Raw genomic sequence first — 12,313 nt, forward strand, 5'->3', positions numbered from 1 at the left:
CGGGTAACATTTAAGGGCATGAATAACTTAGGAATGGAGTTTACTCTTCAAGAGTAAACTCACCATATGGTGTTTATGTAACAACCAAAAATTTCAACCAATTTAAAATTTTCGAAAACGACCCGATTACATTAAAGTTATTACAAAAAGGTTTTCAATACAATTTATTTTAAGTATTCCCAGAATCTCATCACAATATAAACACGAGGAGCGGTACGATCACGCCTTCGCCTTGCCACGGTCTCCTGAAGAACCTGAAAAACATTAAACCACAACTGTAAGCCCGAAAGCTTAGTGAGATATCCCCAAAATACCAACCACATATACCATACACGCATAACATGCCATACATATCCGATCACAGAACAACCATGCATCTTGGGTCTACTGTGGGACTGGTCCGCCGCACCGGCCAACAGTCCACCTGGTCCACCCTCTGAGTCTAGCCATATACCTCGAGTCTACAGTGTGATTGGTCCACCCGCACCGGGCCTTCAATCCACCTGGTCCACTCTCTGAATCTAACCACATACATCGAGTCTGCAGTGTGATTGGTCCGCCCGCACCGGGCCTTCAATCCACCTGGTCCACTCTCTGAGTCTACAGTATGACTGGTCCGCCTGCACCGGGCCTTCAGTCGGCCTAGTCCACTCTTCGAGCCTCGGCACGTCTGATCCGCCCTCTTGGGGCCTACAACCTATCCGGACCGCTCGCTGGGCCTACGGGACAACCGGTCCGCCCTGGGTATCTTGGCCTACAGCACAAAGCAGGACCCGCCTCAACCCAACTCCAGTACAAACAACCATGTGCACATATACATACAATCATATAGAAATTCATAGTCAGCAAGCAGATCAAACAGATCACATAACATATCATCATCCTAACCAGGATACCGACCTAACCGGTCACTAGCATAGCATCACCCTATCTCTCAGGATACCGATCTCAATTAGGTCTCTAACATATACCATCCTAGCTACCAGGATGCAAACATATCAAAGCAACAACATAACAACAACTACCCGGATCTCAATCCGATAAGGGCCGACATTGGTGCCGTAGACCCTGTTGATATAGTGAGGATAACTCACCTCGAAACTGTGGCTGAAAGGATAAGATCCCGCTACACCAAACTCCGACACGAACTCCTCCACTGAACAACAACAACGCACTGAACTCATTAAATACCCATAATTACCAAAATACCCCTGAAAGACAACTGGTCAACCCTTGGACAAAGTCAAAGTCAACCCCTGACTGACTCTACTCGCCGAGTCAACACGATGACTCGCCGAGTCCCCATGCTCAGAATTCCCCCAATCCGCGATTCAACTCGCCGAGTCACCCCGAGACTCGCCGAGTCCAATGACTCTGAGTCCACTCACACACAACTCACCGAGTCATCCCTTGAATCACCGATTCACGGCTCAACCATAAAAGATTGGGACTCTTCGACAAGACTCGCCGAGTCCAAGAACCGACTCGTCGAGTCTAAGGTTATCTTCAACCTACTCGCCAAGTTGTTCTTCCAACTCGTCGAGTTCCAGGCCATCTTCATCCAACTCGCCGAGTTGTTCTTCCAACTCGTCGAGTTCCAGCTCATCTTCAAGCAACTCGTCGAGTCTACCCATGTGACTCGCCGAGTACCACCGGTCTGAATCCATACAGAAGCATTCCAGGCCATGCAATTGATCCAAAACATAGATCTATCCTCCTACAACCCATCCATCACGTAAAGTGGCAAACTTTACGTGAATCCAAAGAGATCTAGGCCTTTTACACTCTAGGGCTAGGGTTTGGGACATGATGGCTTCACTAAGCACTCAACCACAGGGACTTTAATGCACTCTAGACCTTCCCCATTCCAGATCTGAGGTAGCAACCTCAGATCTAACCTCCAAACTCCAAAACATCCCAAGATAAGCTCCCCATAAACCCCAAAATGAAGAATCTATATAAGTGACAGCCCAAGAACGAGATAATACCTCAAAAGAACGCCCCAACAACAATGAAACTCGAATCCAACCAAAGCCCCTTGCTCCAAGCCTCCTACCCTTCAAGATTTCCTCAACAATTGCTTCTCCAAGCTTCCAAATGCAACTTGATCCACTCACACACGAAGGTTAGGGTTTCTGGACTTGAGGATGAGTAAAGAGGCTGGGGGAATGGATGTTATGTTCTTTATATAGGGCTCAACCCCGAGAATTAGGGTTTTCTCCACTCAGCGCCTATTCGCCGAGTCCAGCCTTGGACTCGCCGAGTCGGCCACTTAACACGCAACCAAATCGCGACCCTACTCGCCGAGTCCACCCATGGACTCGCCGAGTTCCCTTTTTCAATTTACTCTTTTAGCCCTTCAACTCTACTCTCGATATTTCGGGATGTTACAGTTTACGGCCCAGGGACAACTCCCCATGAGTTTACGGCCGTAAACTCATGGTGAGGGGTTCTAGGGTGTTTTAAAGGCTCTATCTTGTTCGTGGAATTTTGCTAGGTCCAAATCCGGAAGGTATGAATGGGTTTAGGGCTTTTAAAGGGACCGTAGGGGAGTTTACGGCCCATGAACCACCCTTATGGGAGTTCACGTCCGTGAACTCCTACACCTTGATTTTATTGAAGTTTTAAGTCCCTACTCCAAACCTAGTAATTTATAATGAGGTATGAGGCCATTCGAGGGGATTAAAACCATCATTTGGCTTGATCTGGAGGTGTTTACAGCCTTGGCATATGTCTGGGTCGTAAACTCCTTTTAATCCCTCAATTCCTTGTGATTGAATGCTCTAAAACCGAAATAGCAAGCCCCTAATTTATGTATCAAGCCTAAGGGTGGTTTGGGAGTGTGTGGAACTTGATTTTACAAGTTTATAGGGTGTTTACGGCCTAAGCATGTGCTTGGGGCATAAACCCTCTTTTAAGTCCCCAAATTGATTGTTTTATGGTTCAAACACTCCTAGGCTAAATCCTTAATTGGTTCCTAGGCTCAAAGGGGCAAATTTGGGTCATTTTGGCCTCATTTAAGGGGTTTACGGCCTAAGGAGGCTCTTAGGTTGTAAACTCCATTCTAACAGCTTCTAAGGTCGATTTTTGGGGTATAATCACAAGCCAAGATGTTTAGAATAAGTTAGGGTAAGGAGACTCACGTTTTGGACGCGTTTGGTTGCGGATTTGAGGTGAAATTGGGCTTGTATGAGAGAGAGTATAGAGAGAGGGTGAAAAAGGTTGAAATGGGGTTTACTCCCCCTTATATATGGGCTTGAGTTGGAGCTCAGTGGGAATCTACCCGATACTGTCGTTATACGGGGCTTTTGGTCGCACCCGATTTAGTGGTCGTAATAAAATTTAACTTTTTCCCAAATTGATATGGAAATGCAAAGTAATTGTTTTATTTACTTTATTACGACTAAAACGACATAAAAATATAAATAAATAAGACATTTATTTATTTGGCAACCTCTAATTAACGGAACTTTTATACAGTGGAATATTCCGTTAACGGAAACGGGGTAATGTAACGGAACAAACTTTGGGTTGTCATAATAGGACAGCTTCGGCGAATCCAAGTGGGGGAGAATTGATTAGGATCTTCGGGAGTTGACTCGGGTCTGGGACTAGGGTAAGTTTCACGTCCCAATCAAGAGGGAAGCGACACAAGTGGTTGTCTGGATTGAAGTTGTGTAAGTCGCGAGTTTAGGAAACTTCCAATAGTTGGTCAGCAATTCCACTATGCTGTGTAGTAGGCTTGTGCACGGATCCAATTTGAGGGTTGTGTTGGAGCCTCGTGGTTTAATGAAGGCCTTTGGGGTTCGAAGCATGACCAGAACACTTGATCGGATGTAATTGAATGTGGGTTTCGACTCAGGGTTAGTAGGGTTATGATGGTTTGGCTGTCACACCCCCGAACCAGACGGCGGAAATGTCTGGGGGCTTGCGCGTGACTTCATCTTGCAATATCATCACAATTATATATAATTAAAACGAGCCAACACCATCATCATACATATCAAGATACAACCAACATTGTTTACATCAAGTACAATATCATAAATTACATGTTCAAAATATTTAATGTGTGATGATAACAAAATATAACAAATTCCACCATTTCCTGCTGACCTTTTTGGTTAACGATTCCCTGAGAGCACAAGTTATTTTGAAAAACGTCAACATATATAATGTTGGTGAGTTCATAAGCATATTTGAATGAAAAGTTTTGAATTGTTTGTAAACACTAGAAAATCCGATATTTTCTGAAAATGGTTTGAACGTGACGAGTTTGACAACCGGAGCGAATGTGTCATGGTAGTCCACACCTTCCAGTTGTGTGTATCCTTTCGCGACAAGCCTTGCTTTGTAGCATTCTATCTCCCCGTTTGGTTTAAATTTGATTTTGTATACCCATTTAGAGTTAATGGCGCGTTTATCCGGTGGTAGCTCAACAAGTTTCCAAGTCTTATTTGCTTCTAAGGCACTTATTTCTTTGATCATCACATCCCGCCACCTTTCATCTTTAGCTGCATGCTTAAAACACTTTGGCTCATAGTGTGTGATTATGGCTACTAAAAATGCTTTACGAGACTTAGAAAACTTTTTATAAGAAACATAAAAGGAGAGGGGGTGTACCGTAGAAGCATGTCGATCGGTGGCGGGTAGTGCATGATTGATCGACGGGGGTAATTCAACCTCATAGTCATTAAACTGAAGGGGTTGTGTTCGAGCTCGTGCAACCCTTGCTGAATGAACATCTTCAGATTCAATGGGTGTGGGGGAGTAATTTTCATTGCTAGAGCTGGTGGATATAAGAGACGCATTATTACTATCATCATCAGAAGTGGGTGTCACCTCTTGGTCAATGGTGAGATCATCTTCGTGAGAATCTATGTGAGAAACAGCTTCACCACATGGGGCAACATGAGTTTCACTTGCATTGTTGTCTAGCTCAAAAAGTTCTTCTTGTTGCAGATTCTTATTTATTAAATCTGATCCCATTGGAAACTAATCTTCTAGAAATCGAACATCCCTAGAAACAATTATTTTTCTGTTTTCTAAATCATATATTCGATATCCTTTTGTACCTTGAGGATACCCAACAAACAAACCTGGTCTGCCCCCAACCTCAAATTTGTCACCCTTAGTCTTTGTACTTCGATAATAAGCCAAACAACCAAACACCTGCATGTGATCATAAGTAGGTTTGTGACCAAAAAGTATCTCGTATGGTGTGATACCTTGCAAAACTTTGGTTGGCATTCGGTTTATCACATATGTAGTTGTCAAGATACACTCACCCCAAAAAAGCTTTGGTAGGTTTGCTTGAAAACGAAGAGCACGTGCAGTTTCTAACAAGTGTCTATGCTTGCGTTCGACCACACCATTATGTTGTGGTGTATGAGGACAAGATGTCTCTAAAACAATTCCTTCTTGCGCATAAAAATCACGCATTTTATTAGACACAAACTCACCCCCGTTGTCACACCTTACTCGCTTGATTTTCTTTCCAAATTGAGTTTGAACCATCTTGTGAAATTCTATGAGACATGTGCTAGCCTCATACTTATGTTTTATCAGAAAGATCCAAACTGCTCTACTAAAGTTATCTACAATTGACAAAAAATAAGATGCATTGCTAAGAGAAGGAGTCCTATACCTACCCCACACATCACAATGTATCAGATCAAAACAAGAAGAAGTTTTTATTTCACTAGCAGTAAATGGAAGTCTAGTGTGTTTTGCTTTAAAACAAGCATCACATTTATTAATTTGTTCTTTATTTGAAACACTAACAAAATCTAAACTCGAGATCTTCTTGATTGATGGGCGCCCAAGCCTTTTGTACCAAACCTCAAAAGTCGACATTAAAGCTTCATTTGTCTTCATCTTCATACCCCCCATCCGACACAATCCTCCATTGCGACTACCTGCTCCAATCAAGTGCTTCGTCCCCAACTCCTGCATCACATAAGAAACCAGGGAAAATGTAACAACACAATTTAGAGCATCTGCAAGTTTAACAACGGAAAGAAGATTGTAATTAAAGCTTGGTACAAATAATACTCCTTTTAATTTTAAACCTCCTGGCTAAGAAGGAAAAGAAGGAGGTGCAGAATATACCGGTCGTATGTGATTATCCGGAAGTCTTTCCCGAAGATCTTCCCGGATTACCACCTGATAGACAAGTGGAGTTTCGGATAGACTTGTTACCAGGTACAACAGCGATAGCAAAGACACCTTACTAATTAGCACCGACGGAGATGAAGGAGCTTATGACGCAACTTCAGGAGTTGTTGGATAACGGTTTCATTCGACCTAGTTTATCACCCTGGGGAGCTTCGGTGTTATTCGTGAAGAAGAAGAACGGAAGCATGAGAATGTGTATAGACTACTGAGAGCTAAACAAGGCAACGGTGAAGAACAAGTATCCATTGCCGAGGATTGATGACCTATTCGATCAGCTGCAAGGTTCGAGCTACTTCTCAAAGATCGATCTTAGGTCAGGATATCATCAGCTAAAGGTAAGAGAGCAGGATATTGAGAAAACTGCGTTCAGAAAAAGATATGGACACTACGAGCTCTTGGTTATGTCGTTTGGACTAACCAATGCTCCAGCAACATTCATGGATTTGATGAACAGGGTTTGTAAACCATTCCTCGATAAATCTGTGATAGTGTTCATCGACGACATTCTGATCTACTCGAAAAGTCAGGAGGAGCATGGAAAGCATCTACGAGAGGTGTTGGAGGTATTGAAGAAGGAGAAGTTGTACGCTAAGTTCTCCAAATGTGATGTTTGGATTCGAGAAGTCCAATTCTTGTGTCATGTGGTTAACCAGGAGGGAATAATGGTTGACCTAGCAAAAATCGAAGTTGTAATGAAGTGCGAACAACCGAAGAATCCCACAGAGATTCGAAGCTTTCTAGGATTGGGCGGATATTACCGACGATTTATCCAAGGCTTTTCTTCGATAGCTGCTCCATTGACTGCTTTGACCCATAAAGGAGCTACTTATACATGGAGCTAGAAGCATGAAGAAGCATTCGAGAAGCTAAAGAAGAAGTTATGTGAAGCACCGATTCTTTCTCTACCCGATGGAGTGGAAGACTTCGCGGTCTATAGTGATGCATCTGGAGTCGGGTTGGGTTGTGTTCTTACTCAAAGAGAAAAGGTGATAGCATACGCATCTCGACAATTGAAGGAGCATGAAAAGAACTACCCCACTCACGATTTGGAGTTGGCAGCGGTAGTTTTTGCTCTAAAGATATGGAGGCATTACCTCTACGGAACGAAGTGCAAACTTTTCACTGATCATAAGAGTCTCCAATATCTCTTTAATCAGAAGGAGTAGAACATGAGGCAACGACGCTGGCTAGAGTTACTCAAGGACCATGACTATAAGATACTTTACCACCCCGGTAAAGCAAATGTCGTTGCTGATGTTCTAAGTCGAAAAGTCAATCTTGAAATAAAAAGGTCAAGAGCGTTAAGAATAGAAGTTGTCTCAACCATTGTGGAAAGTATAAAGAAAGCTCAAGAAGAAGCTACAGAGAAGAATGACCGAAAAGAAGAACGTTTGGGAAAAACGTTGGTGTTCGGTACAAACCGTCAAGGACTGAAGGTATTGTAATGCCCGTAGATCCGGGCTAGTCAATTTAGAGGCAATAAGTGTCGAAAATGACTTTTCGGAAAAAGATTATTTATAATAAATAGTCTTAACCAAGTTGTAGAATATGTCTCAACGTTTCCGTACACATAAAGAACGCCGAAATCCGAGTTATAACGAAGGAGTTATGGCCCGTCGAAGTTTTACGGCAAAACGGGCATGACACCGGGAAGCGTAAATAGTGAATTTACGATAGAGCGAGATTTAGCCTTAGCGACCTAAACGAAAGTCGTAGAATATGTTAAACCGAGAAATCCATAAAACGAACGCCCAAATCTGACTTCGTATGAAGAAGTTATGATTTTTCTAAGATTCGGCTTAGCAGTGTGCGACCCGAAACTCGAATTTTAGTTCGAGCGGTTTTTGGCTTCCGCGACCTAAATGAGAGTTGAAGATCTCATTAATAGGAAATCAACGGTAAAAAGATGGACGAAAACGGAGTTCGTATGAAGGAGTTACGAATTCTTCGCGGTCATTTAACAGTCTAAACGCCTCCTACTGTTAAATTTGAGATTGGTCGAGAATTAGCCGACGGAGACTAAATGAAAGTTGTAGATCTTGTTTTTACCTACGCGTGGAAAAAAAGAACGTCGAAAACGGAGCTCGTATGCGAAAGCTACGGGGTTTAGAAGTCGGCAGGGTGCTGTTGCAAAAGGGGTGACGTGGCTGAATATGGGCCAAGGCTTTGTCCCCAAGGAAAGCCATCAGATGATGACACGTGGCACTGACTCGGTGAGTCAGTGAACCGACTCGGCGAGTCCGTCAGGAATTCACCCTATAAATAGAGGTGTCGGGCATTCACTTCTCTTCACACCTCCCAAACTCACTTTCTCTCTCTAGCCTCCCACCCCCCCCCCCCCTAAAGCCTATGTAAACCCCCTAGCACCCGAAGGAAGCCCCAAGGCTCCCGGAGTCCCGAGAAAAAGGATCTTTCGGCTCGGAAACGCTGCTCCAGCGAAGCCCGATTTTCGAGAAAACCCGTTGTAAGTGAGCTACGCCTAACCTATCTTTAGTATAGCTTATGTTTTAATATAGTAATGTTATTAGGACCTTATAATAAGTATTTGGGCTATTATTATGAGTTATATTGAGTGTTATTTAACGCTTATATAATAATAATAATAATAATAGTTGGACTATTAATTAGTCGCGGTTAACGTCAGACTAAACCCTAGTCATATTGATACTAGGTTTTGTCGAGGAAATTGTTTTAAGAGTAACGAAGTGTTGTCCGAGTGTCGATTCACCACCTAATCAGGTGAGTGCACAGTTACTTCCAGCTTACACATAGGTATGAAGTATTTTATATAAATTACGTGCTATGTGTGCATATTATCTGAATACTTGCTATCTATGATGGGTGAACGATTTTATACACGTTTTAAATGATTTAAACCGTGTATATATTTTATATCTACGAAAATGTTGGGATAAGACATGGGTAGATGTAATAGATGAATTATGAGTTGAGAGGTGAAATAGACCTTGAGATGAGGGTGAGAGGTGGACGATGTGAGAAACCTTTTTCCCAAATGATGGCCCCGTCATTCAGCAGAGTATGGATGACAACCACGGACTATTCTAGACAGTCCAGTGGAACACTAGCAGGCTCGCAACCTGTAGGTGTTGTGAACGACGTGTTCACCGGTGTACTCTAAAAACCCATTGATATGTATTGCGAGTGGACTCTCGAAAACGATATTGTCAATCAAACCCAGCAGATGCGCCTAAAGGACTCTACCGGCAGAAGCGCCTAATAGAGAACCTCATAGCCCCGGCAGATGCGCATAAAGGACTATTTCGGTAGATGCGCCCCATAGAGAATGTCACAATTTTGGTAGTTGCACCCTAGTGACAGAACTAGCAGATTGTGCTTGACAAATGTGTCATTTACAACAATGGAATTCGTACCTATTCCTTAGGATACTCCTTGGGAATAAATGAACGAGGAATAGCTGATTCTTAGGGTAGATCCTAAAGAATAAAGAAGATAATGGGGATGGGTAATTGGGTTGATTGTTTAATTGTTTAAACATAATAATTATATTATTGTGGGTTAAAAACCCTATGTACTCACCAGGTTTCCCAACCTAACCCACTCAGTTTACTTATATCACAGGTGTCAATATGAAGTGACATTACACTAAGAGATTAAAGAAATGTAGATCACTAGTGTAAATAAATGTAAGTTCCATTTATGCTTATGTTCATGTATTGACAATGACATCCCAAATGTTTTAAAATGAATAAAATACGTTTCTACGAAAATGTTTTGATAACGTATTTATCGTATTTTTCTGGGAACAAATTCCGCAACATTTTTATGAAAAGAAGTACTCTGATTTTTATAAAGCATAAACAAAATCGGTCTTTTCTGGCCGTGAAAATGTGGATGTCACAGGTATTCCAAGATCGGATTTGGGTACCTAAGACGGGAGGAATAAGAGATCTTCTGATGGAAGAAGCGCACAAGACCATGTACTTCATTCATCCCGGTAGCACAAAAATGTATAGGGACCTAAAACCCTACTACTGGTGGCCGACGATGAAGCTCGATGTTGCGAAGTATGTGACCGAGTGTGTAACATGTGCAAGAGTTAAGGCACAACATCAGAAACCATATGGGAGTTTAGAACCTTTACCTTTACCCATGGGCAAATGGGAAGACATCACCATGGATTTTGTGACTAAACTACCCAGGACAAAGAACGGTCACGACATGATTTGGGTGGTCGTGGATCATTTCACAAAGAGTGCACACTTCATAGCTTCCAACGAAAGGTGGTCTATGGATAAGCTTGTAAATGCTTACGTGAAGGAAATTGTGAGACTTCACGGTGTTCCTCTTACGATTGTATCCGATCGTGATAGCCGTTTCACATCGAGGTTTTGGAGGAGTCTACAAGAGGAACTAGGTACGAAGTTGTGTCTGAGTACAGCTTACCATCCGCAGACTGATGGTCAGAGCGAAAGAACGATTCAAACGCTTGAAGATATGCTGAGAGCATGTAACCTTGAGTTCCAAGGTAACTGGGATGAGCACTTACCTTTGGTAGAATTTCCCTACAACAACAGTTTCCACTCGAGCATCAAGATGGCACCCTATCAAGCCTTGTATGGACAGAAGTGTCGCACGCCGTCTTGTTGGCTTGAGGCTGGAGAAAAGCAGTTTTGTGGGCCTCGAGATAGTCCATGAGACTGTTGAAAAGTTGAAAGTAATCAGGGAGAGGATGTTAGCAGCTCAGGATCATCAGAAGAGCTATGCTGACAAGAAAAGACGACCGATGACCTTCGAAGTTGGGGATTCGGTTCTGCTTAAAGTCTCACCGTGGAAGGGACTTATAAGATTCGGAAAACGAGGAAAGTTGAGTCCAAGGTTTATTGGACCGTTTAAAGTTCTTCAGAAGATTAGGAACCAAGCTTACAAGCTCGAATTACCTAAAGAATTGGATGGTATTCATAACACCTTTCATGTGTGTTATTTGAGAAAGTTCACAGGAGATGTGCTTGACATAATTTCCATTTATGAATTAAGGTTGGATGAAAACAAGAGGTTGATTAAAGAACCTGAGGCAATCGTTGACCATAAGACTAAGAAGTTGCGACGCAAAATGGTCGATCTAGTGATTGTGCGATGGAAACATACGAATGGGCCAAATCTCACCTGGGAAACGGAGAGTGACATGATGAGTCGCTACCCGCATTTGTTTGCTGATGTGTGATTCTGGGGACGGAATCATCCTAAGGGGGAGAGAATTGTAACGTCCGTGTTTCTAGGCTAGACATTATTATTAACGTTATAGTCTAGGTTAACCTTTGTAACTCATTTTGAAGAAATGAAAAGGAATTATGTGAATATTATGTGTATTATGTGTTTTATGCTTAATTACTAGGATTTAATTAATTAAGAATAAAAATGAGCGTCGACAATAAATATTAGATAAAGTCGATATCTATTAAGAAACTTGTAGTGGGCGTGACAAGGATTACAGATATATAAAGGATACCAAAATCCGAGTTATAACAAAGAAGTTATGACCTGTCGAAGTTTCACGACAGAATCGTCACGACGCTGTATGGCGTAAAAAGTGAATATACGATAAAGTGATTTTAGCCTTAGTGATCTTAATGAAAATTGTAACGGCCCTAAAATGTCAAACTATATAAGATATATTTGGGCTAAATACATTCAAGGGTAAACCCAAATAATAAAACGTTAATGTTTTTGTGTTACACCTATTTTTCGATGATAGTCCCCAATTATAATTTTACAATGTTATTTAACAATTATAAATATTATAATATGTAAAACAAAATATATGATGATATTTATAAAATAAATAATAAAAGAAAAACAAGAAACATTGATATTTATATTTAAGTTAAAAAGATTTATGATGATTATATAAAGAAAACGTGTATATATATATATATATATATATATATATATATATATATATATATATATATATATATATATATATATATTTTTTCTTACAAATGAAATATAAATCTTAAAACAAAATGGACGAGTCGTGCACCTTCTTAAATGCAAATGATACCTGTTGATCATACATTTTCCAATTTTGGGATAAGAAAAGGATAATACATGTTGGATATATAAGTATGTTCATACACATTTTATTAATTGAAGT

Source organism: Lactuca serriola, chromosome 8 (assembly GCF_051521515.1).
Source record: "Lactuca serriola cultivar US96UC23 chromosome 8, Lser_US96UC23_V15, whole genome shotgun sequence".
Taxonomy (NCBI): domain Eukaryota; kingdom Viridiplantae; phylum Streptophyta; class Magnoliopsida; order Asterales; family Asteraceae; genus Lactuca; species Lactuca serriola.